The sequence below is a fragment of the Gnatocerus cornutus genome, chromosome 2 (genome assembly GCF_029298725.1).
Source record: "Gnatocerus cornutus isolate USDA-ARS CGAHR chromosome 2, icGnaCorn1.1, whole genome shotgun sequence".
NCBI classification, from domain to species: Eukaryota; Metazoa; Arthropoda; class Insecta; order Coleoptera; family Tenebrionidae; genus Gnatocerus; species Gnatocerus cornutus.
The window spans coordinates 17,392,989-17,420,211 of NC_142234.1; the positions used below are offsets into that span (position 1 = coordinate 17,392,989).

Consider the following 27,223-nt stretch of genomic DNA (forward strand, 5'->3'; position numbering starts at 1 on the left):
ACAATTGAATTCCGCTTGTCTATTTAACAAACAGGAGAACATTCCTGTGGTGCCTAATCGAGATCTGTCCTCGCCGTGATGAAATATTGTTCCAGGAGCGATCCCAGGTGAAGAGCCCGTAATAATGGAAGTCATTTATTAGGAATTGTTTACATTGAGAGAGAGAAGGGTGACACTACAATTCTTGCTAGGTATACGTAAGGGAGCTCCATCGTTTGAGTAATGTCCGACTCACCTGTCAGTTTATGAAGAATGAGTCGTTTGTTACGGAATATTAATCGATCATTGAATTTCCTCCCTTCTGCGTCACTAGATAAGTTTATTTTAGAATACTTCCGCTATCATGAAACAAACCCCCTTTATAAGAGTGTTTTCATAGTAAACATTTCATGACGTTTAACTGGATAAAAGTAAATTTCTAAATGAAACATAAACACGTTCCTGGATCCTGTCGGTCTTTCATTAAATTTGCTACTGTACCTTCAATAGCGTCGGTAAAAAACTATTTTGTTATGTTAACAGACCCTTTTAGAGCTAGGGCGGATTTCTAGAGAAGATTTAAAATTTAATAACAATATTATTTCATATTTTTTATTCAAGCATGTCGAGAATTTCCCAACTTCGATATTAGTTATACGTCAAAACTCCCAGCGATGTTCGTTACCTCCAAATCAGGTATTTAGCATCAGTCTCATCAAATCGTTTCAATTCCCATCCGGCTCAAGGGCCCAAAAATATCGTAGCAATTTAAGTAGAAACCTTTTTAAGCTCATCGGCTTTCTTTCATTCGCAACGACATCAAAGAAATGTTTAATTTTCTATTGTATACTTTTTTTAGCTTCAATCCGCCTTGTTTGCAATTTGTATTGAAAAATCTGCATACACCCGCATTAAAAAACCAACACTCCATCCATTACATAATCCTCTCAAAAACTGGTAATTTGAATAATTTGCCATCAGAAACCAGCCTGCATTTTCGAAATCCATTTTTAGATACCGAATATCCGACATTCCTGCAGTCTATTATTTCAACAATTATACCAAACAAAGCAGTCCACATTTTCATGAAATAATTTGCATGGAAATACATTATTTATAGCATTTTTGGCATACACTTCATGTATCAAATGAATGGAATTTTAAAATTTTTCAACATGGATTTTCCACTTCTCTGGAGAAAACTGCGAATTGGCTTACACCTACGTGCTAATTTCCATCTGGGCCACGTTTTGTTGTGCAGTCGAAACCTCATGATTCGCTAAAAGCTGTGCTTGTTTGGAATACCCAGCACTTCTTGCGACCATAAACGGAATAATTGAGAACGGTGTCAATGGGAAACAAGCCACGGCTGGATACAAATTGAATTAAATAACGACCTGCCCAACAGTCGTCGCAGATGCTACAAGAAATTAAGGGTGTCGAGGAAAGATCATGAAAGACAAGTTCAAGAAAAACCAAACGGGAAACTGTTGCACTGAGGAATGCATGGTGCTTTAATTGTTGCGAATTAAGTTAAGCACGCCACTGGGCCGATGCAGCCGATGAATAATTCCGCTAAATTTTAGATGAAATATGAGCCCATATAATTAGAGTGGTGCTGACAAGGCTATTAAAGGGCTACAACCGTTACAATATCAAATTTTTGACCGAACCCCTTGAATGGAGTAATTTTAATTAAAACATAACTGACGCGTTCAAAGTGAAATAATTTGCAATCGACGTGATTACAAAATTCGTGGCCCTATAAATTCGGAAGGGTCAAGATTGGGACATGTCTAATGCATTTCCAATGGCAATAGTTTATAGAAAACCGTGAATCGTAGGCAAGGAGCAAGAGACAGTAATCGAACTGTCTAAAACGGTTTGAATTAAAGATGGTCCGATAGAGCTATTCTCGGGGAGAATCCTAAACAGTATTGATTTGCAAAAGTAGCCTTACCAGTTCGGATTACCTGCCACGCATACCCCATTGTTGACACAGGGCGAATTGTTTGCAGCAGGATCCGACGCAGCAAGCTTAAAATATGAGCTTAAGACCGCAGAGCAAAATTCGATTGGTTCAACCCCGGATCTTCCTAGTGATTAGTAATTTATTTAGTGGTATGACATTAGTCCTCTAGTTAACACCCAGTGCCGAAAATTTGGCTTTTGTTTAACGTATCGAAGGTCTTTGTGTAAACACCAGTTAATTACAGTCGACGCCACGACTGGACGAAGGCACCGGAGTGATCTATGCCTTACTTGTTGCTACTTCTGATCTTCGACGTTGAATTATTACACTTCGCGACTGCTCCAGACTATTTTGTTTTATAATAATGAGACCAGCTTTTTATAAGAGATCGATAATGTAATTACTCAGTGGATTCAGGCGTCCATGTGATTCATGGATGTCGACACTTGAGAACGTTCGACTTTTTATTAAAGCTCGAGGTTTAACGCCGAAGTAATTGTTAGACAACTTAAATGACGCTCATTTTACTATTTAAGTGTTTCTATGCCAATCAGCGTGCTCAGCCAAGTGCACATTGAAAGAGAAAATTAAAGCGCTCGACACTAACTCATAGTTGAACAACAGAACTTTTTAGAATAGAAATTGTTATTCAACTCCTTAAGCTAGGCATTATCGCTTTGACTCGTGTAGTTTTTCAGGAACGCAAACGCCAACATTTCCTATCTTTAGAATTTTTTTCAAAACGGTTTTATCCAGAAACGCCACCAATCAAATAATTAAATTAAATGATCTAGTAAATCAAACGGTTGTTTTCCACTGTAAACCAATTGCCACAATTATTGCATAAGCACAATCCATTTGACCACACTTTGCCTTACATTTTACATAATTTGTCTCTCACGCTTATCGATCCGTCGTTAATTGTATTAATTTCACTTTCACAAAGCTATTTAAGTCAAAGACGACACTGCTTATTTCTGTTGCTCATGGGTTTTATGAAACTTTAATCTAGATCAAATCAATACAGTATCAATAATAGCGGTGTCCTCGATTGACTTATGCGCTGACGACAGAAGGGAGCGAATTCGTACATTTATTTTTATATCGGTTTATAAAATTTGTTATTTTTGGTTTTTACACACGTCTATTGTGTATGCAGACGTATCGCATTTTACGTCAGTCAAACAAACAGAGAAATCAAAAGCTTTTATCGCCTTTCTGTGAAAAGTTTAATATTTACATTCCAGATCAAACTACTCAGTTACTTTTCAGTTACGGAGTTCGAAGTGACTATTTACATAATGGCAGGAAGAATAACAGGTCTGAAGAATCACTAAATCTGTGATATCTCGTGATTGTTTATTTGTAGCATTTTTCGATATAAAAATATTAATCTTTAATTAAACTGGATCAAACATGACAGTGGTTGTTTATTTTAGTTTGAAATGATTTGCTGTTTATTTATGCGTATTTGTCGAATTTATGATAAACAAACCACCCGTGCTTATATAAATATGCAAATTTCGAAATTACAATAGAAACAAAAATTTCATCAGAAAAATTAAATTATTTTCTCATTTGTTCTCGCTCCGGGACAATTTCTCATTTCATGTAGAAAAGCATTTTATTTTCCGCAGCAATTTTTATAATGAAAGGCAGTTTTTTAAGCTGTTCTTTTGTGTACTCTACATGAATCAATCTACATAACTTTCATTGTACACAAGGCAGATAAAAAAATCGTGTCTCAATATTAGTTTTCATGTGTATAGACAAGAAAATTTTCGATTGAACTCTGAGAGCGGAAAGTCTTATTTATTCATAATACAAGATTCAAATACGGACGACCAGGTAGTCGCTAAAAGAAAAACAGGATGCATCGAACATATAGGAAAATTCGAGCGGGTCGACTTGTTCGTTTTGCGATTCTTTCAGAATAAAAGATATTTTTAAAATTGCTTGTCCTGACAAGCGGACATTGTTTCTTCTCATTCCACCTTCCGGCAACATATGCACAAGGGATTGCTGCTCTATAACCATGTATTTGGTTCACGTTTTGATGTATTATTCTCGTCCACGAAACATCAATCCCATAAAAACCATGAATACCATAACTTTTATTGAAAGTACAACAAAGGAGTGCCGTTTTTCCATCCGCAAAATTGTTTGTCCTTTCAGTAATTAGCAAATGTAAATCTCTTTGAGAGCGTGTTAAAAACAGCTTCTCACACTTGGAATTTTAAAACGCAAAGTGGAATCGTAGTAACCCCAAGAAGCTCAAAGAAGCAAAAAATGTACCGCTTCCACTACATCATGCTTTTTGCTCCGAAGGGTCAGAATAACAAGGGAGCTACAACATGAGAGGCCGTGGTCCTGCATACTCCACGTTTTTTCCTGCAGCGATCAATGCACGTCGGTTTGGATTAAACTTGTACAAAAATAAACAAAACGGAAAGAAAGTTTTAAGCTTTAACGCGAAAGTTGTATAAGAACAAACTTCCCTGCAGCTGCCTAAACATTCCCAGTTATTTTTGTCCGAATTTATCAGCGGTCCCTGATATTTTCGCGAATTAATCATGATATCAGCCTTGCCTACATGCGGATGTGCGTGATGAATAAATCCAGTGAAATTTTTGCGTGACCAAAGTGTAAAGAGACAACTGCGTGAAGAGCGCGACTTTTTGCCATAGCGACCACCGGCAGTGGTTTTATTTAAATGCGGATAAAAATTAAGAAATATCACCGACCGGTACATTAATAATAATATTTATCGAGCCCAAAATCCCCAGAGGTGGTAATAAAATTAAGTTTTATTATTAATAACTGCCACACAATGCAGGATAAGTAATAGAAAAGACTGCCACGAGCTAAATAGATTGCGCTCCAACAATTCAGAAGACCCCTTTTAACTGATTGCAAGGATATTGGGAATACGGCCTTTATAATTAACTCGCTAAATACGATAGCGATAGGAGTGTATCAGGAGATGCAAACTTCATTGGGGACCACACCTCAGAAGCATAGGAGATGGTCGCACGAGCTTGCGGTGTGGTTTCCTGCTGTCGGGGGTAACATGGCGGACGAAATTATTAACGTATGAGGTGAAGTAGGTTCAAAATTAAACTACAGGAAATTCACACTGAGCCGAAAATAGCGACCATTTCCTCCCAAAGAAAAGGGGACTGACTTTATTGTTAAACCTCATTGAATTTGTTGACAAAAACCATGACATTTATTTCGATTTATCAGTTTCTTTAGAACAAAATTGCCCTCATTGTGGAAAGCGCCGAATTGCCGTATATGGAAAATATCCCATATATACGAATCGTTGTCATTATGATGCATGTTTTAGATGGCATATCAATCACTCGTGACAACAAAAAACCTAAGCACCTTTTTGCTCATTAAAAATTAATGCCACGTGCTTAATGAGTCTTTTGTGTAAGGTGAACTTGTTTCGCAGTGAAAATGCCTTAAATGGTTTTACCGTTAGTTTCATATTTGGCTGGTTTGTGAAGCAGTTTCAGGAGCTGAAATCTTTTGTTATCTGTTTGAATTAATTTAAAATTAAATTTAAATCCCTGAAACCGTAACTATGTGCGGATCAAATTAAAAGTTGGACATTAATTTAATTTTAATTTAATGAAGACAGCCCGCTCCATTGTATCATAATTGGGCTTTCGGAGAAATGACAGTTTATAACGTATGATGGCACAAACTTACGTTGGTCGCTTTACATTCATCACAGATTTAAAAGTCAACCGGATGGAATCATCGGTTTTTTTATCACGCCAGATTTATTAACACTTTTCCGTGTTAAATCTAGTGTAGGTGGAACGCAATTCGGGTCTTTTAAACATTTCGTCTGGATCTGATGATAATCTATACATTTCTGTTTTTGTATTGGCATCTGGATGTTATTTGAACTTAACGGGCGGATATAAACTCGATGAGATAAACAAGTCGCAAAACGGAATTAAATGTTGTTCAATTGGGGATTTGTTACAAAGTCGCAACGATATATCAAAAACCTTTTTAGGTAATAAAAAGTACGAAGGGAAAACTATAACAGTCGGAATATTTCTTCTTTACAGTCAGGCAGGCAATTTTCCTGCGATTTATTGGAAGAACAGCGTTCGGTGCCATTTTCACGTGTTATGTGCCACATTTTCATCGGTTCACATCCACAAATTCAATTCTTGCGATATTAAAAAAATTACTGTTGCAACTCCCAGTTGACTTTTATCCTCGTGATTCGAGCTGGAAATGTCACCGAATCTTTTTGTAAGACACTCACCTAATGTCCCCTTACACAGGAACAGTATATCTTGAGCCCTTGGAGGGCTTCTTCGAGACGACACATGTCCAAATAGAACCTCGGGGAACCATACCGGAAGTTCTGGTTTAAGCAAACTCCAAGAAGGGATTCTTGTTTTAATAGGTTATGCAGATAGATCCTAATGTACCAGGTGGTAAACTAATTTAGCCCCAATTAGCATCTACAGTCTCTCGCAATATTGACCGACGTAATTCTTTTTCTAATTAGTCTGGTGCTGCATCTTGATTAAACAACTTCTTCATTTCTGAGTCTTTATTGATATGTTTGTGCAGGTATGCCTACGTAGGTGGTGGTGTTTATGTTAGTGGCGTTCCTGCAAAGTCCGGGGTAATTAAATTCCGCAGGGAAATTTGAATAATTAAGGTGCGTCTAAAAAAACTTTGCTGAAAAGGTCTTAGCCGGTAAGAATGTCGGATAATGGTTTAAAATTTAATACATCGTAGTGAGCCGTTTGTTCAGGGGCGTACGTGTGACGGCTTAGCAGAGTCCCAAGGGGTAAACCGGAAATTGTGCGAGTTATTATGCGAAGCGGTTTACGCCCCTTCGCAGCGAAGGGTGAAACACAGCTATTGTTATATTGTCAGCACGCCATGACAGTAGATAGAAACGTCAGACATGGAATTCTGCATGTGTATTTTGAGTATCAATCGGCAGCTTTATGAAATTTAGATATGAAAAAAATTTTGGCTTCCGTTGAACTTTATATTTTATTCATTCTCGCAGAAATGTCATTCCATTTTTATGGCACCGTAAAGATGGCCAATTCGCTTTCTTGTTATCAATCGTTATTTTTGTCTAAACGTGACTTAAATACGAATCTGGACGCAAAGGGTGGAATTATGTGAGTAGGAAGAGAACTAGAAGAGTAATCTCTTGGATGTAGACACTGACGGTTCCAATTTATAGAAAGCCGATGCATCATTCTTTTGCCACTTTATTTATCTTTAGATTTCCTCGTCAACTTGTTTTAATTTCCTCGCTTTAAAGTTGTGAGCGCGGAATGTGAATAGGAATTTCATCCGGGAGAAAAACCGCGAACGTGTCAAAGCAATAAAAACACTAAAGTCTTTAGAGTTTCTGAAATTAGGCAAAGTATTCGTTACAAACTTAGGAAAATCAGTTTTTCAAATGAAATTAAGAGCCTTCAGAACTTCGGAAGTGTTTCAAACATTTCCCGACGCTCATTAACATTTAACCGGGTCCTATAATTGAATAAAAATGTCCTAATTAGAACAGACGCTTTATAATCGACTTTGGAATCGGCTAATTGAAAACATTATCACCTGGACAATCTCGGCGAAATCCCGACAATGTATTTAAATTAAACCGCATTCATTGGAATACATCTCGCTTAATTTCCAAATGTAAAGAAATTGTCATCAAAAGCCCGAAGACGAACTTCCGTCGCATTTCCCTCGCAACAATGCTTTTAGAAAAAGTAACAAACATTCGGCGATGTTGAAAACATGTGGCTTGAAATAAAAAACTTAAAGAACGCGGAAAACAACGCTGCCGTTAGTTGTGTAGTGCTCTCAAATCGGTTTGCACGAGAAGTGGAATGCATCAAAGAAGACTCGACAACAAAGAGCACATACACTACGTCTATTACATGTATGCGAAACGTTTTCAAAACCTCGAGAACTTATAGATTCATGGCTCATTGTGCAAGGTTTGTCTGGTAATGATGGAAACGTCATCGCCGTTCCAAACTTGATATTTTCATGCAGACTCTTATAACTTACCTAAATAATTGCTTTATTTCAGAGCATTTCAAGCGAGCGGTGCACAATCTTGGATGCAATTATGTTATCTGGAACAAAGCATAGTGCAATTAATTTTAACAACCGTAATGCCATTAAAAATTAAATCAAAACTTTCAAATGTCGTTTGTAATGAGCCGCGTCTCATATTTCACGAGCTCAATTCTTTTTGTTTCAGCACGATAACGCGTGATGCTCCTCTCGTTTCATAAGTATAAACTATTAACATCTTGCAAGTTAGAGACGTTTTGTCAGCACCGGCATGAATCACTCCTGGATTGCAGTACCTATTAAACGAGATAAATGTTATTCTGCCCAATGCTTCTCCCTTCTGTTTTCAGTCGAAATGTCCCTGTTTTATGCAGCAGCACATATAGCGGAAGATATGGATGACGTGATCTTCGAAATGAAACCTTCCAGCGGAAAATGCTCTAAACTGTTTCAAGCGCAAATATGTCAAACATAAAATTTAGTGTTTGTGTTGTAAAATATGTCGGCATTATGAATAAACGTTCTGATGATAACGACAAAGTGCACACAAAAGAACGTAAGTTCCCATTGAATTTGAAAATCAATATAGCGGCTGATATACAACAAAAGTACTGGGTGATAAAATACAAGGCGACGCCAAGGGTGGATCCTTAAATTTTTTCCCCGAGAAATTGCCGCCAATAAAGTACAAATAAAAAGGGCCCAAAAGGAAACAGCCGAGCCTACTCTGACTTTACCAAATTTTCACTTTGTGTTGATTTCATCGAAAGTTTTATTCTTAATTAGTTATAATCCCTCTAATTTGGCACGAAAAAGACGTTTCAGCGACCTGCTGAATTATTTGGCATGTTGTCGGAGGCACTGAATCTCTAAATGACCGCTGAGTGTATTAGATGGTACAATATGTATAAATCGTCGGACGAGTTTTCTCATGAGCCATCAAACGAACAATGTAGAAGCAAAACGACGCTTCAAATTTGCTTCATGCGACTCCATGGAATTTATCACAGCACTTTTATTGACCTTTCTGTTTTTAAACAGCCCCTCCAATTAATAACGTAAATTTTGATTCACGTTCTCTAAAAACTTTCCAAACAAAGTGCAAAGTAAGCCGCTTACATAATACGGGATGCAGGTGACTAAAGATGATGGATTATGAGCCTGGACAAGAAGGTAAGCGGACTTGTTTCAGCTCCACAGAATGCAAATAGCAATGAATATAATCCATTTATTGTCGTTATTATAATGGGTGTTCCACAAACTAAAGCTCGCACCGAAAAGCCAGCGCTGCTATTTTCGGGCGAATCAAAACAGGAATCTCTTCAAAAATGATGTACGCACAAATAAATTGAATTAAGTGAATCCTCCCCTTTATCAGCGAGGCAAAAAACACACGGAAAAGACAGTGCCGGAGTGTTTACACGTCTTGTTAAGGGAAGCAAAAGTGAAATATGGTGAAGCAAACGCGATAGCTTTTTTGGTTGTAAATCAAATTCAAGTTCTCATGCGTCTCCTGACTGGCCTAATCCAAGCTGACATTTTTTTCCAGAAGACGTCGGTTTTGCCCCAGACTTTGCAAAACGCAACTAGCGCCGGCGGTTAAACCGCACGTGTGTCAGTGCCTTAAATTAATCGGTTTAGCGCTGATGTGTAGCCGACACGTAACCGACTACAGTGACTAATCGGGTAAGGTGATTTATTATTGCACTGTTGTACTTAGTGTACAGCTTCATTAATGTATTATTAATCGCGATATGAAGTTAAATAATTCAGTTATAAATGTCGTTAGAATCGTGCATTAGCTGATACAGGTTCGCGCTGAAAATTTTATGAATTGGATGTAATTAATCATGATTTGGATGTTAAACGGGTGCGTGATGGGGCCACCGCGCAGAGTGCTGCATTTGATGGATTTTTTTCTGAGGAGCAGCCCGCGATATTAACCTTCCGACCTCAAAGAAATTTAATAATATCTTCAAGCCTTTGTTTTTGGCATTCATTTTGCACAAGTCTCTAATACTGCAACAATTCTGCTGGGTAAGCGGCATTTCTCGAGTAACGAATTACTTCCCTGCATAGTTTGAGGCAACATTTTAGAAGTCGTTTTAGAATTTAATTTTGAATTTGAACGTTTCGTCAAGTGTAAACAGGAAGGATTTCATATCGAGTAGGGCAAATGAACTGTGAGAATTGCATTGATTTCATTCGACTTCACTTCACAATCACCAGTCATCGTTTTCCAATTTTAATTTCGCGAAATGAATTTACATGCAATTTCGCTTGACCTCTTCAAACGGTTTGGAGGAAATCCGAGAAGGCATTCATTTGGAGCAGTTCGATACCGATTTGAAAATCCTTCAGCCTTTTGAGGTTTAGAACGAAGGATGAGAAACGACTCACGTTATAACTAATTCATTGCCATTTTGTGATTTGTATACGAATTTGAGATTCAAAAGGATTCTATTTCCTGAAATAAATTAAATCCTGGCCGGCGACAACTTTTGTGCTCCAACGAAAATTAACAATTTTAATTAACTTTGTGGATTATATTCTGTAAAAGACGACATTAATTCGTTATTATTACATTGACCGTTTCGGCTGAAATTGATATACACTTTAAAATAAAAATCCCACGAAGAGAACAAGTGAAGACACCAATTTTGTTGTCTTTTGAATCACGATCGTCCAAACAGCCCTATCATTTTCCCTTTATTACCAATTGATTTGTCTAAGATTCTATTAGCTTTCAGACGGCATTTAATCCGACTTCACATAATAAAACGTCGGTTGTCTGAAAGTTCGTGAGTCCACGTAGTGCGTACGATAATAGACCAATCTAACGTTCAACTTCTATTTTGTTCCAACTAAAGAAGATCACTATAATTTGTACGAGGTTTCGGAGCCAATAATCCGTGGTTTATAATTTAAATTTTTAATATGGATCCATGACTTTTATTCCTGTCATACGCGGCTTAATAGCCGTGTTAACATCCGTTCCTCCATTAAAAACGCACACAAAAACAATACACCACGATAAACATCTCTGTTATGTGGCACACTTGTAATGATTGTAATACGGAGATATAATTAAACGGAACTGTACATACGAGGTTCTTTTATTGTGCCGGCCACGTCGGATTAGCTACCGAACGGCAGGATTATTGCGTAAACTCTTGGTCGTTACAAAAATAGCTTCATTGTGGAGTAAGCATACGAGCATTATTAAACACCTCTGCTGTTCAACCCCCGACTGGAAACGTCTAACGACCGACCTTTCAAACGCCACTTTTCTAACAAAAAGGTCATCACCAATTTTTCCACCGCGAGATTAAACTCAAGAGTCGTTATCCAGAGACTAAATAAATATCAAATGTGGAAAAACGCTCCCCAAGATCCGACCCGAACTGTGTTTTGATCGTTAAAACTTGGTTTTGTTGGCTCGTCATTGTGTGCGGAGATTGCAAGTCCACATGTAATGCAGTTTGTAAAAGTGGCGTGTCCATTACCAACTTAAATCGAATATTCACGCCTGCTTGAACATGTGCGTGACTTAATGGAATTTTAAGAAAGAAAAGACCCATGCACAAAGGTTTGTGAAGTGATAATTATACACATCAAACGAAAAGTCAGACAAGGGTACATATCGACAAAAAATACACCGGGGGCGTGAATGTTTAATCTTTCGACACCAGAGATTTATTCGTTCAAGATTTTTCAACCACATGTGAAGGGAATAACTCCCATTTTTCCAGTCATAGACAGATTTTTCAATTAGGGATGTTCTGAATGGACTGGAACCATTAGCAAGTCAGCGTCCAATCCCAACGACTTAATTTATACCTATCATCAGCGATTTTATCTAAATCATCTTTTAGCTTTAATTAGATTACGCAAAAATGGTTGCCATACTTGGTATCATGTTGACGTCCATAATAGCACAGGTTCCAGTAATTGGAAAATAAATTATCACCGTCGACGTAGCGATTTTTATTTAATAAAACCACTTCTTGGACAAGGACTTATGTTACGAGCTGAGTCTGTTTCAATCTAAAATAAATTTTGACAATTCCTAGTTCGAAGAGCCTCTGGCTCCATTGCAAAATTGCAAAGCCATGCCTAATATCTCCATTTATTAGAGACCCGGAAACGAGGTAAGACCGTTTGACATTCCGACAGGATCTTGGGGATACATTAAAGTACAATAGTTCGATCGGAATACGTTCGTCCGTTCAGTGTTGCGCATTTACGGTGAATTTCGGCCAGGATTCGCTGTTCGTTTTCCAGCAGACATTTCAATCGGAATAGGGCTCGAGCTCATATATTCAGGTTAGGTTAGCTGCCCCTCTGATTTACTAGCTACAAAGCAGAGGTCTTCACTATATTTTCCAATGAACGGATTACGGATTGTATCGGACATGAACGGTCCATAATTTATCGTGTTTGTTCACTGAATCATTCGATGGGTGACAATTATCCGATACACCCATCATTTTTACTCTGGTTTTTACCAAGCCTTTTCCGTGTTTACAGAATTCCCGATTTTAATATTCCTCTGGAAATTGCACAAAAGCTGGGAGAAATAAATAAGAAAGGCTTCAACGTCGAGTTGATGCCTCCATATTCTTTTACATTTTTCAGAACTGAGGAAATTAAATATTTGAAACCGCCATTAATATTTCAATTATAATCTGAAAAAAGGCCCCTCCATTAACTTCTTTTATTAACTGTCGGGCATAATAAAACGGTTGAGAAGAGTATTTAATTTTTCTGCAACGAATGTCGGTATTGAACACAAACCAGCTCAGGCAATTGTCGCGTTAAGAATAGATACTACATCAAGTTGAAAATAGTTTTCCCCTGTTTCAACCACAGGGAAGTATTCCGTCATAAAGTACCGCCGTTTCCGAGTTTTACTTATAGTTCGAAAGAGAACTCGGAGCCAATGACTTACCAACGGAAGTAATCAGAACAATCCTACAATTTCCACAAATCAGCGGAAGTTGGATATAATTCGATTTTATTTCACCCCTGCTGAAACTAGCGCATTCTTGTGACTTTAATACAATTTCGCGATTACTTAACATGGAATTTCTATACTTCAATAGCCAAAATTTTAATAAAACCATTGTCTTGAAGCGATGCATCTCCGTCCTTTGAACAAAGCATTAAAAATGTAACACGGATTCTCGCTAGATTTTCTAGAAAACTTCTCCAAAACAGAATGTTTAATGTGACTTTTGTGGGATTCGTAAACAAGAGTGTTGTTTTGCTGCCCTGTTATTAAAATTCGACTATTGCCTGTTACGGATGTTTTAAACGTCCCAGGATGATTGGAACTGTTTAATTAACTACTTCAGGATTGTTAGCCAACTCTATAAATTTCGTAAATGCCTCCAAATTAATGTAACGATGTGTACAAGGGAATAAAGATCAGTATCATCAACAAAGTAATTTATTCGGAGACTTAAAATACGCCCGATCTGAGCATATCGTTCCGACAGTGGTAATTACACGTTCTTATCAGCGTAATTATTAAAAATAGAGGATAAATTCAAATTATAATCCTACGATCTTCGCTTCCAAAAAAAACATTTCACGACTAATCCTACTCGCGAAGGTGTCCCAAGATTATTATTATCAGTTAATTCCCCAGTTTCAAATTGAATTGTTGAATTCATTTCGGACCATTCATTGTAGCCAACGTGAAAACAAATTAAACTAATTTTCTCTTTGCGAGTAATAAGCGGAGTTGCAATACGAAATGATGGTGCACGGAATTTTAACTACTGCTTGTAATAACTGTTATTAAGTAAATTCGAAGCGTCCCGAAAATTCCTTAAAATCACAGGTGTGGAATGGGGGGACTTTGCATCATTAACATGTTCACGAACAGGAAATCGTCGCCAGCCACGTTTAAAATACACTGAAAGTTTTATCGGACGATTCCTATCGATTGAGAGGAAAAAAAATCAGTTTTCTTAAAAGTTCTACGTTTTCCTTTGACCTTTAGCACAACTGAAGATTCATCTTTAACAAAGCTGTCGTTTCCAGTAGATAATGCCGCTTTAGGTGAAAGGTAGACACAATAAATCTCGATTCAGATGTTTCTCAAACAATCCCCTAAATTAAACCGTTCAGGAAAAAATCCTCGACAAATGGACGCTGCTTTTTCGGTTGATAAAATGAAAACGGATTATACTTAAAGAGGATTAGTTTGATTTAATTTATATGGGAGTATTACGACGAAAAATATGGAAAGCTCATTGACGGAGCTTCATCGGTGAGTGTCTTCCTACAAATAATAAATAAAATGCTTCTGTCAATGTTGGTATAAATGGTCACATAATACGTCTGTTAATTGACAGGGACATCCATTAGGATATTACAGGACACAGTGTGCTAATTGAAAGCTGATTTCATCAGGTCCTTTGACAGGACAACGGCAACGTTGCCAACGAAGCGAACACGAGTCCGTATTGGTGCTCGAGGATTTTTAATAGCAACGAAAGAAATAACATCAAAGTTACTTTGTCTAAAACAATTACCTCAGTATCGGGTTTAGAAAGTTATAATCTTGAAATTTTCATTTTGTTAGGACGCCTTATAACAAGTTTTCCTGCATGAGATTATTAAAGTAACTTTAGAAATATCTCCTATATTTAATAAAAAGACGTCAAAAGTTTCGAGCCGAAACTTTGTGAATCAGTTCCTGATTAATATAAACGTTGTATCTGAAAGCTTCATAGTAAACAGCCGCATTATAATAAAGTTCAATCGCATTTTTTCCTGAGGGAGCGCGTCTAGAATCTTGTTGACTCAAAAACTTTGTTTGGACAAACTGACGGCTGGAGGTGCGAGCAGCAGATGTCGACTTTTCGCATTAAAAATTTTGTTTATTCCATCTTGTAATTATTCCACGTAAGATGCGTTTATATCAACGTTAATATGCGAGTACATTCGCTGAAACACACGATCAGTCATCCTGCTCCAGTCTTCCAGGTTTGCATATTAACAACGCGTCGAAACGTGAAAATTACCTAACGATTTTATGAATAATGCAAGACGAAGTGTTTCAATTATGCATTCATACAATGATACTAATATTTAGATATCTTTCCTAGATTCACTGCTTGCAAGACATGGATATAATGAATGTAGACAAAGTCTTATATTTCAACATGCTGTATGCACTTATTTCTTTGTCTCCGCGAACATAAACACCGCTGAAATATATTTAATGTCGCGCGCTACATGATATATTGTCAGCGTGCACTTTTAAATCCGAGATGCGATAGGAGCTCTACTGAAAGAATTTTTCAGGTTTAGTGGGTATTATCCGAGATACATACCTTCCACATAATGACGAATTGAGGAGGAAGCCTGCAACAAAGAAAAATTATTTCAATATGAATCCAAAAGCACATTGTAAATAGTAAAGAGGAATTTTTCAAAACTCGGACTGCAAACAATTCCTGCAAAACCGAAAACCCGACTCTTCCAGTTTACAATTTACGTCCTTTCAACAGTCCTCGTAAAATCAACACTGAAGACCCTCCAAAGACACATTTCCGGTTTGTTAAAGCTGCAGGTCTAAAGACTTAATTTAAAAAAGACAATTTAATCAGAGCCTATACATCAAGGGTTAAGTATGAAAGAAAAGCGCCTCGAAAGTTAATATTTATTTATCCTTTGTCTTGTTTTAATTATTCAGCTGCAGGAACCGGACCAACTCGGAATACTAAAACTACAAAACGAACTGTCGCCCGTTTAAATTACAAATTTTGTTTGTTTTAAAGCATCAAGGGTACCGGTAGAATGTAAAGTTTCAAGAATCCCCAAGACACAAAAATAAATAACACCTCGGAGAGAATGTACGGAAACTTGACGATGTTAAATTAATTCAAATATTTTTTTCAGTCAGAAACGTGGTGTAATAACATAAAAGTTTATTATTATGACCACTTCGACCCTGTTTTTGCGTCGTGTACTTGTAATGACACTTCGTGAACGGACGCTATTTTAAGAAAAACATGTTTGCAATTTTTTTCCACCGTGAAACAATAATGGGGCCGGTAATTAAATTTATTCATGTCATTGGAAGTGAAAAAACTCCCGTAAATCCAAACGAAAATATTTCTATGGTTGTTTTGTAAACATTGAAAGGTTTATATCGTTCAATCCTGCAAGAATTAAGCACAGATCGCTGCTCCCGCGCACTTCCTTGTTGTTGATACAAACCACTTCATACAGCTTGAAGCCAGAATTGAATAATTTTCGGATTTGGAGAATGTGTAACAAATAAACTCTGTGAAGCATCACATTTCTCGTGGCCATTTCCTCCACGCAATCTGCACTCACGCTAGCGTGAAAACGGGCCGATCTTCGAGAGAAAGAAGTCACACCAAGAGCCGCGATTACGTCCTCACGAGATTTTTCACTATTTATACGAGTGGGAGTCTGAATCGGAAAAATCGAATCATATTGTGATGGTACACAAATGTGAATTGCCCGGATGTCCGGTAAAAATGCCATCCGAGTCGATTTGTCGTGGCTTAGGCGAGGATTTGTGAAGCTTTCGTCGTTATTAATAACCTTAGAGGTGTAAGTTCAGTTGAAAACTACCTCTCTATTTCGATAAATTGTGATCATGGTTGAATAATTTAATGCATGATCGTCGATTTTTAAATCAGTCTGATTATTTCTGAAATAAATGGGATTAATTGGGATCGGTACTAATTCATCTTTTATTCATTTTTTGCACGAGTTCGTTATATTTTAAATTTTACAAAAAAGCGCTCTGACGTGAATAATTTTCAGAGAGGAAATTTTATTTGATTTTCCTGGTTTTTCTCGTGTGTACTGAGGTGAAATTATAAGTCTTGTGTACGTGGAGTATTTAAATATTTAAGCTCGAAAAAGGAGCAACTTCAAACGAATTGCGCGTTATTTTTCAGGTCGATAAACTTGTGTTGCCGCATTTTACACTACACCTGTAGTTACAGAGTTTTTTTTAATTAAAACCAAGTGGCATAGTAGTAATATGTCATAACTTATACAAATAGCTCCAAAAAGCTGCCAGGCGAGTTACAACTGGAACAACCAATTTCGCTTGGTTATTAAACATGTAAAACAGACCACCTTAGTCACTGCGACAAATTGATTTACCAGTAATCTCGCTTAAAGTGTAGGATAATGCTCCGGCTTTCGAGCTTTCAATCTTATCAAGTGCACTAAAAGATCTATTGTCATCCTAGAAAAATTTCTATTGTCCGAGCTATTATGACCAACGCACTACTTAGAGTGATTAGAAGTCGGATTTAATTTGTGACCTCGGTGAATCATTTTGAGATTAATACTCGAGAGTGGTGTTTCCATATTTGCTGGAAATATTAAATAAATGTTAAACTGGAGAAATTTAAATTACCAGTGTCAACAAATTCAGGCAAGCTTTACGAATTTGTTGAATGCGAGAACTCATTCAATTTTATTACATACGCAGGTAGCACCGAAAATTTCAACAAACTTTTAATCAATTCGCTTATAACGTGAAGTTTGCTAGGAATATAATCTACACTGTTTTATATCGTGTGATTTATGAAATTTCCATTCGCAGTGGCTTTGAGAAAAAATTCGTGTCGTAACCAACACCACCGCAGCAATTTTGACGTATGAAAACTAGATCTTCTTTATTTACGTTCGGATGGGTTCTGTCGTTTGTGGTCCACAATGACATGATCAAATTCTGAATCTCGAAGACCCACACATTTTTTACATTTTTGTTTAGGATGTCTAGATTGTTGAAGTTTGGCACCGAAAACCTCAAAATCCTGTATTTTCCACAGTTAAAAATAGAATTTCCATATATATTCATAAAGTATTGATCTTAAATATGAATTAAAAAGAGTCTATTAATTCCTTATTCTTATTTTATCAGATCAAGAAACTAAATTATCGGATTCCAATTTGCTTCTCATTAACTCTGTCTTTATAAAAGTCAGTGGAGAACTCAACCTTATTTTTCCTGCAGAGAATTTTTGTAGGCGCCAAATTTTGTGGCTTTGTGATTGGTCGTTCAGTTCCTGCGGAATGTCAAACAAGAACTGTCACATTTGTTAAATTGTAGGAATAAACATATTTTGCGATTACGTCTTGCCAGTTGCTTGTGAAGCCATCTATTAATCAAAAATGAGATGTATTCATTACAGGTATCTAACTTATCCCTTTGAATCTTGCGAATTTCTAAAATAGCTCTTTTGTAAATCGATAAATTCTATGCAGAAAAAATGACGTATAGAAGCACAAAAATTGTAAAATTATTTCCAGTTTAGTTAGAGAAAACAGTGAAACCGCTGCAAGCCAAGTCACTGTCACTTCTTGATTGCTATCCTTGTTAAAGCGTAGAATAACCATTTACCTATAATTATCCTGATACTAGATTACAGAAACTAGTTCAGAGAGAACGAGTCGTTTTCGGAAAAAACCGTTCACTTCAAGTCCAATTAATTCTCACATTTTACGACCTTTACTTGTTCTTTGGTTATCTATCGGCCAAATGGCGAGTTTGGCGCAGTCAAAGTATGATTTAGTGCAGTTTGGAGTTTAGAGCAAGCCATTTATTCTAAGCCACTTTAAAACAGGCGCTAGCCACACACGATTAAATGAACAAATGTATAGTGTCGTTTAGACAATAATTGACTTATTGTCTGGTGTAATGCCTAATATTCGGGTATAATGGAATAAAGCCGTATCGACTGCACACGTGTATTAGATGGGGGCTCTTTGTTTTATTTCCTTTCTACTGGTATTCCGTTTTATTCACGCGTATATGCGAAATTGGTGTAATGATTGTGGCGCTAACATAATCGCAACGCTAGCCCTACATTCATTCTACGATGGTGTCAGTGCCGGTGTTTACCGTTTATTACCAACTACAAAAGCAATTCTGACTCCCTGCATTAATGATCATCTGTTATAGTGCTCTACGCCTTATGTAACGTAACGTCGACAAGTTTTCACGGGGGTAGTCGTAAAACGAAACTCCATCTACCCCATTTCGAATCTCAACAATTATCATAAACGCACTGACCTAAATAATCCGTTTTATTTGAGACGCCCGACCGGAATTTTCACCAAGTATTTACACCCGTCAATTTTGAACTCAACTTTAATTTATCGCTTTCAATCCCGGAAACGTAAAATAAATCCGCAAACCTTGGCGGTAAAATAAAAGTGGTTAAAAAGGTGGCTATTAACCCATTCGTAGGCCATGTTCGCTGCGAAAATTGGGGGAAATGCAATATTTATTTGTGCAATTTTCCATTCGGAACGCGAACTTTACTACCCTCAGTGGATATATTACGACCTGGGCAATTTTCTAGTGGCGCATATGAGTACGCTGCGAAACAAGGCACGAATGAAAAAAGCTCTTCCTCTAATACTCTTAGAAATTTATAGATGCGCTTGATTACATTATTAGAGCGACTGTGTTTTGACAAGGGTCAACCATTAAATTTTCACACAGTTGCACGTAGCAAATTTAAATTTTGTTAGCCAACTCTAGAACTGAGAATCATTAGTAATTGTACCGAAAAGTTTCTCCCAACTCTTATATTTCGATGATTTAAGAGCCAAGACTGTTGCAAAATTGTGACACAGCTTTACGACTTTAGAATCGTAAAGTAATAGAAGTCAAGTGCTAAGTTAGTAATCTAAACAAAAAGACAAACCTGCAACTACAGTTATTGTAACCCACGTGCGCTTTATCTGGACCAAACGGTCACGCGTTTTCCTTTTAATTCGGTAAAAAAAATCAACAAAGAGACATCGTTAAAGTTAAAAACACTGCGCAGCACCTGACTACGACCTCCACTAATGAACAGAAATTGGCCATAACCGGTGACTCCGCAGTAAATCAGTTTGACCATTAATAAATGTTTTACAACATCATTACTTCGTGTCAACATTATAAAAGAAGAAAACTCTAAATTAGCATCTCGCGATTATAAAATATGCTTATATTCTATTAGCACCGTACGCAAATAAGTCGGCAGGTACTGAATATGGTAGTTTTTTAATGTCATGCGAAAAGTTAATTTTTTTAATGATACAAATCCGATGACCGAAGACTTAGCTAATAAAGTAATAAATCCAAACCGTGGGATTAAAATCCGTTATCTCCAACTATGCAAAAAATAACTCTGCTATATTAATAACAGATCAGTGGAGTGGCAATTAAATGAAACGACCCAAGAAAACAAGTTCTGATAATGTTATCCTTATACGCTCTGACATTTTTTCGACCTCTTACATCCGCAGAATGTTAACTGTTTACACAAAAGCCGTTGCCTGAAACCAGGTTTTAAGCAACAAAATTAGAACAACAAACAACAGTTTTACACGCAATAATTTTTTTACTAGAATTGAAAATGAAATTTCAGAGTCTAAAATTAATATTACAATTCTTGGAGTTTCTGATAAAGTGGAAAAACCGCAGCAATAAATACAAAAGTTCAGTACAATAGTGTGGAGCAAAACCACAATATTTCAAAAGTCGGTGGAAATAAAATATGCAAATTAAAAAGAACGACAAAATCCGTGGGGTTTTGGTGATCAAACAAACGAGTCTAACTCGAAATGCCAAAAATATGATGAATAATTGAAGTACACGCCATAATGAAGAATCGATAAACCGATGTAAACGAATTCTGACAGTGCATATCCATATTTTATAGAAAATTGTCGACAAATCGATCTAATTTCTAGTGATTAGTTTGCTCCAGCGCGGAATTACCGATACATTAGAAACACATCAACAAAAAACTAGATAACGAGTCCTGCGAAAATTCCAAGTTCTTCTGCTGATCGCTCAGCAATTATTAAATACCGCTCAATAGCTGCAATAAATTCTCCGTTAGAAAAAGCCCTCGGCTCCTGACGGTCTTTGTTTGTTCGCCATGAGCACATTAATCCATCAGCAGCACACAACACCAATGCATTCTTCATAAACTAATTGTAGACGTTAAATAATTCGATCAAACACAGAATCGACGGGTTTTTACCGCGGTTCGAGTTCCGGAATTTTCACACCAATCTATGGAAACAAAAAAGACCATTGGAGAAATTACCTTTGTTTTTGATCTGCAATGTGAAACTAGCTAAATCATTGCGTTGCCAACAATATCGCCACTTGAATCTGAATGGGTTTGCCTGTCCGTTGTAACCTATTTGTTTTTCGGATAACATTTCTAGTTTCAAAGGCTTTGTTTTTAAGGGCTCCATTGTTGCTCTGTCAGGTTATACTCGACTACTATACAGTGACGAGACAAATTTAGATCGTTATGACTGAAAGTGCTACAAGTCATTAATTTAAGGGTATATGTAATGATTGCCTATTAAGAAGCTCGAAAATACTACACAAAAGATACTTTAATTCGGTCAAAACGTCACGAGATAAATTCGTATTTCCACCAAACATTTAAAAGCTTCTTATTTTTAATGTACGCTTTAATATTTATAAAGAAGCCGTGACCATTTCGAATCCTCATCCAAATCTCTAAAGACGCACATAACTTGTGGGCAAAACTGCGGCAGGATATCTGTACAGACAATTAAAATGCATGTAATGCAAAAAATTGAAGTACTTGAAGTGATTAATAGTTCAGTTTGTTAACAAAGCACACGAACAATACAAAAACTGCACCGATGTACAGAGATTGACAGGTTTACCACCACTGTATTAAAGTGCTCGTCAAACAGAAGTGAGGGCTAGTTATAAAACCATTAAAAAACAGCTACCCTACAGCTAGTGCTAATATAATAAGCTAATCTTCTTTTAACTAGAGCGTACTTAACTATGCACTCGGAGAGAACATTCAATTATGCTCAAGCTGATAGCTTATAGTTAGATATAAAATGCTCCTAAAACGATTCCGAGAACTAGTTCGGATGATTATCCAAGTCTTGCCTGTCTCTAATAACAGTCTGTACGTAATTTTTTATGGTCTTATCCGAGACTTTTTACTACAAATCGTTATTTAGCAAGTCGTCATATTTAATATTTTAGTATCTGAAAGGTGTGCTGAGCTCTAAAGTATAATCAGTTTTAGTCACGCGACCCTAATTTTTCACTTTAAATTTTTAACAATTTCGGGGAATTTTACAGAAATTTTTCATTTTTTCCTAGGGCTCCGAAAAAATGCGAACTCCACACAACGTATGCGTCCCACACGCACGTTGCTAATTTAGAAATAAAAAATAATTAAAACCATAAACGAATTTATGGAAGCATTCCGAATCACTTTATCGTTGTCATAAATACTGGCAATATGATCCATTAAATGGAACGTAATACCGTCTAAACTAATTATTACTTAATCAAAAATTGTTATAAAGCTTCAGAGCTCGCAAATTTTTAATATCAGGGGTCACGAACCATTAATTTAGGGAATTAAAACATTATTAATGCTGCTTACGAGATTTATAAATCCTTAAAAATGTTACATCAAAACGAGAACAGCTGCTCGGGTTTTATTCGTTTTTTCATTCTAACACCCTACTGTTGTTCACTGTCATTTTATTGACCGTCGATGAATAAATCATACACGAAGATAATTGTATCTCATTCTGAAAATGAATGAGTACAGTTGGGGGTAGTATTTACCTTTCTGTACACATATTGATTCCATTTTCCCTTTATTCTTGGACTTTTTATCGTTTGCTCGCTCATATTGGTTCGGATGATGTCGTCATTCATCAAAAGTGGACATGAGCATTCTGTTACAAAGCGAACACCTTTTTGATAGCCCGTTTTTTATTCGACTTGTTATTTTATTCGATTTATTATTCGGTTTGATGAACAAAATACACAGACAAAATGATTCAAGACAAAATTCCTTCATTTTAGTCTAAAACCGCTCAGTTTCTAAAAGCCTTTGATTTGGTTTCCAATCCGTGGCAGAAAACGGTTGTTTCAATGACAATGTCCCTGTGGAGTTGTTGACCCTTCGTTACGTTTTTCCCAAAATAATTTTTGCAGGGTGTGTGCAATTGGCCATTGACAGCTCGGCAATTACAGAGTGAAATATCTCGGGATTTCCGTTTCATAAGTAGAAATTAGGTACGTTTTGACTTGAGTTATAGCAGAAAAGGTGTTGTAGCTTATTAGGGGCAGAACCTGCATTTGATATACATACATTTCGGAGTAACTTCTGGGTTCAGGAGATCACCCAAGGGTACTAGTCGGTTTAGATCTAAGTTGAGTGAAATTTTCAACTTTGATAATTGTGGGGCCAGCCCGATTAATCCGTCACATTACCTTTATCTGCATGTAGTGCTGCTTTAATTGAGTTTGTGTAAGGCACGATAATCCTCTTAACAACAAACTCATTGTTGTTACAGTTGCCGCAACATAGTCAATATAAAATTTCGTGCTAGTTAAAAAATAGTGCTCGAGCCTTGAAAAGCACGGCTTAAATAAAGCATACAAATGTCATGCAGTCAGTCGTTTTGTTCTTTTCCTCGTTGTGGCAACAATTTGCGGTTATATCCAACAATAATTGCTTGGCAATGTTTTTTGCGTGTATAAAAATGTGACGGCGCGCCAAGTAAAGAGCTTTAAATTATTTATTCTCTTTCAGCTGTACTTGAAGAGGGTGCATTTCAGAATCTTTGTCGCTCATTCAGCAGCAAGTTTAAATTAAGACCTTCCCATTTTTGCATATATTTTTTCTTTTTATGATCACGTCCGCGCTCCTTTGTTGCGGGGCTTGACTTGTGCATTCTGTTTATGGAATAAACTTTCGTAATCGTGCCTTTGGCACATAAACGTTTGTCTTTTAAATCACTCTTATCGAGTAGAAAAAGTCTGTTTGTTGCATTACGAATGCAAGAAAAACCCTTTCGTTTCGCTCATTGGCGTGAAAGCTGCGCAAGGTCGCGTTCTACTCCACCTACTACATATTAAACAGCCTCAAGCAACTACATGGAAGATAAAACCTATAAGCGACAATGAATTAGGTGGTAATTCCTCTAACATAATCAGAAGCGCTTTTACGCTACCATGAAATGTAAATTAACCAGGAATTAACCGTAGGTACATCAGGTAACGCCAAAATTAGCGAATAATGGCAGCTAAGCGAGAAGCACTGGTGTATAAAATTCCGCATATACACCCTAAAACTTCGTATCAATGCTAAGAGAAGAACAATTAACTTCCAAAGTACCCCAAGGCATCGATTTAAACCTCTTCTGTACTTAGAAAGCACCAACGAGATCGGAAATTCTGCGGTTTTCACGACTAGACGAAAAATTTGCGACTCTACCTCTTAATCAATATTTCACAATTTTGTACCACTTTAGAACAGAGATAAGCAGGTAAAGTAAAAATTATTCAGCTCAAAGGCAATTTAGTCTAGTTAGTCTTATCAAGATTCGCACTTAATGGGGCCGTGCGAATTAATAATCCCGTTTTCCCGTAAAACGGTTGTTATAAAAATTAATTCAAGCTATAGCATTCTGATAAATTAGAATTATTCTACAAAGAATCGCTCAACAGATTCAGGTGCATTTTGATAACAATAAAATGTAACTATTTAAAGATTTACAGTTTGTTTTACGTTCCGGCAGCCTATAAAATTTTTATAGTGAATAAAATGAGGGGAAAATTGCTTTTAACTATTTATATTTAGTAGATAGCATTTCGAAACATTCGAAGAGATCGCCATAAAGGAATATCCGAACGTTTTACAACCCTCCTAGATAAAATTGTTTTTAGGAATCAAATTTTGCACTTTACTCGCCGTTATTAACTGGCCACACTTTGTTTACCGACTCGGAGAATTTTCTCAAATCAAAAGGCTTTTTCTAGAAGACAGTAGTTGAAAGCCTTTTATTTCCGCAAAAGTAATAAAGCGATATTTCGCCGTTTCATAAAATACAAACCAGATTATTACACTTGGCAAACGCCGAAAACGATAAAATAAAATTCTAAATTGGTCTTTTTAGAACTGTCTATTCCTCTCAAGTTTAGAATAGTGCTTGTAATAAGAAATGTGGTAACTTCGAGGAGTGTTTTCAAGAGCCTCCACTAATCTCGAGCGGTAAAAAGTACTTCTGCAATAAACAGAAACTTGCACTCGAAAGGCGCCGTCAATCTTAACTGTTGCTCCCTCGAATGTGTTAAAATTCCAAATTTCCACAACGTAGTTCCAGGAGCAAAATTGCATTCCGGACGATATATCCAAGAACGCCAGTGATCAATCTTGGCTTATGCAACAAGCGTAACAGCTATGTATAACTGGTTACATACTTAATTTTCAGGCAGGCGGACTGAAAGCTTGTAATAATTACATGTTAACATTGTAACAAGGGTTAAAGTCGGTGCAGTGACCGCGAAAAGCTTATAATGAAAATGCAACCCTATGTACCCACCCTTTCACAACAGAGCGTTGATTGTAGAACTAAATACATTAGAGCCGAACATAATGTCCGACAGAGTAGTAAGTGGGTCTTTACAAACACATTTTCTCCAAATTTTGCTTTAGTGCACTTGCGGGTATTAGCGGTTTGACTAAAGCCGATTTTAAAGAACGCAGCTCTGAGTTATTTCTTCAGATTAGAGCGCTTGAAATTGCCAACAATGATCAATTCTGTCGGCAGTGAAATGCGATTTTGTTTGGTAACGAGTTCCAATTGCAGTTTAGTCCATTTAGACTTAATTAGGGTGGAAAAACAAAAGCAGACTCTGAATTAACAAGTCCCGAATTTCAGGCACCTACGCGCTGAATATCCGAATACCGTGTCCTGGGTGTGTAAATCTTACTTAAAACTTAAATATATTGCATACACACCACCCAACAATTTATTGGGCGGCGGACTGAATCTTAATTAGGCGATTAAAGAATTAAAGATTCATACATGCACCTGAAAAAGGACTAATGATTTTAAAAATTCCAAACCGCTACACCAATTAAATGTTACATTCTTAGCTCTAAAAAGATTAATGTTGGCGCATCTCGCCGATAAACTAGAAATATTTTATTAGATTTGTGTCGGGTTATGACGGGAATGTTAGTAGCTAGTTGTTATAAATTTAAAATACTCATGTTTTTTTGATGCGAGATTTTTTTGGACTGCGGTCGTTTTAAAGTGAGAATTTTTTATGTCTAATGAAAGAATGAAGATGATCTCATTTACAATTAATGTGGTAAAACCAAATATATGGCAATCAATATTATGAATTTTATATTTAGACAGTTTTCTAGTCACCAATAAAGTCAAACAGTTTACGTTCCGTTCATTCAAAGAAAATCCTCAAATACACACGAATCATCATAAAATATGAATTAAGCTAACTCAGTCCCAAATTGATTTCGAACCAAAATGAATACATTTCCGCTAAAATAGTTTTCATAGATATTATTTAATCGGATCAATGTTGCACAAAACCATCAATGGAATTATAGAATAAAAGTTATTGTTACAATATCGCAACCGAACAGCTCCTGAAAATAATCGAATCGATATCCTGATTACGGCATGGAACAAAGTGGGTGGAAGATGCCTGAATATTTTATTGTTTTAGAAGGGAACAAAATATCGGTGTTCAAAATCAACAATCATCAGATATGAAAATTGTTCGAATGGAATTCCTGGAATAAATTGATTATTCGATAATCTTTCTCCGGTATCTTTTAATTTAATTCGAGTGCGCTTTTCCAAAAGGTTTTACATTTGGGACGCCGTTGTTGCGGTAGTGTAAATAGCTAGCCATCATCCAAACTCGGAGCTTGTTTAGTCCACCACCGCAACGTACAAATTTCATTTGATTCATTTCCGCAATGCTTTTAAGCGCAGTGGACTCCGGCAAAAATACAGTTCGTAACATTTGTCAGTGTCTTCATTAAAATTTAAAGTAATTTTAAAAGTGCAGTGAAACAATGACGATTCTCAGAAACACCGTGACTAATTTTTAAACATGTTGGGCTCGTTTCGTCATAATTGTATTACCACGGACAAAGTTTGGGTGTTTTATCAAATTTTCTTTACGGTTTGGGTAAAAATTACACGTAGCAAAACTGGAGCGGACGCCCCATTACGGTGACCCTACGTGAATTGGGTTAATCTGTGGAAAATGGTTATTGTATCAAACTGTCTGTTATTACAATTGTCCCGTTAGGTCAACGAGCT

General features: G+C 36.7%; 1 protein-coding gene across 4 annotated transcripts in view; it reads right to left on the reverse strand.

Annotated features, from left to right (window-relative positions):
- Positions 1-27,223, reverse strand: part of rst (irregular chiasm C-roughest) — a 58,592-nt gene that overhangs the window by 10,350 nt on the left and 21,019 nt on the right. For all 4 annotated transcript variants that reach the window (XM_088050847.1, XM_088050848.1, XM_088050849.1 and 1 more), the window contains exons 2-3: positions 15,388-15,418; positions 8,030-8,097 (exon numbers count right to left, since the gene is read on the reverse strand). The gene's annotated coding sequence lies outside the window, so the exon portion shown is untranslated. The remainder of the gene's footprint in view (positions 1-8,029; positions 8,098-15,387; positions 15,419-27,223) is intronic.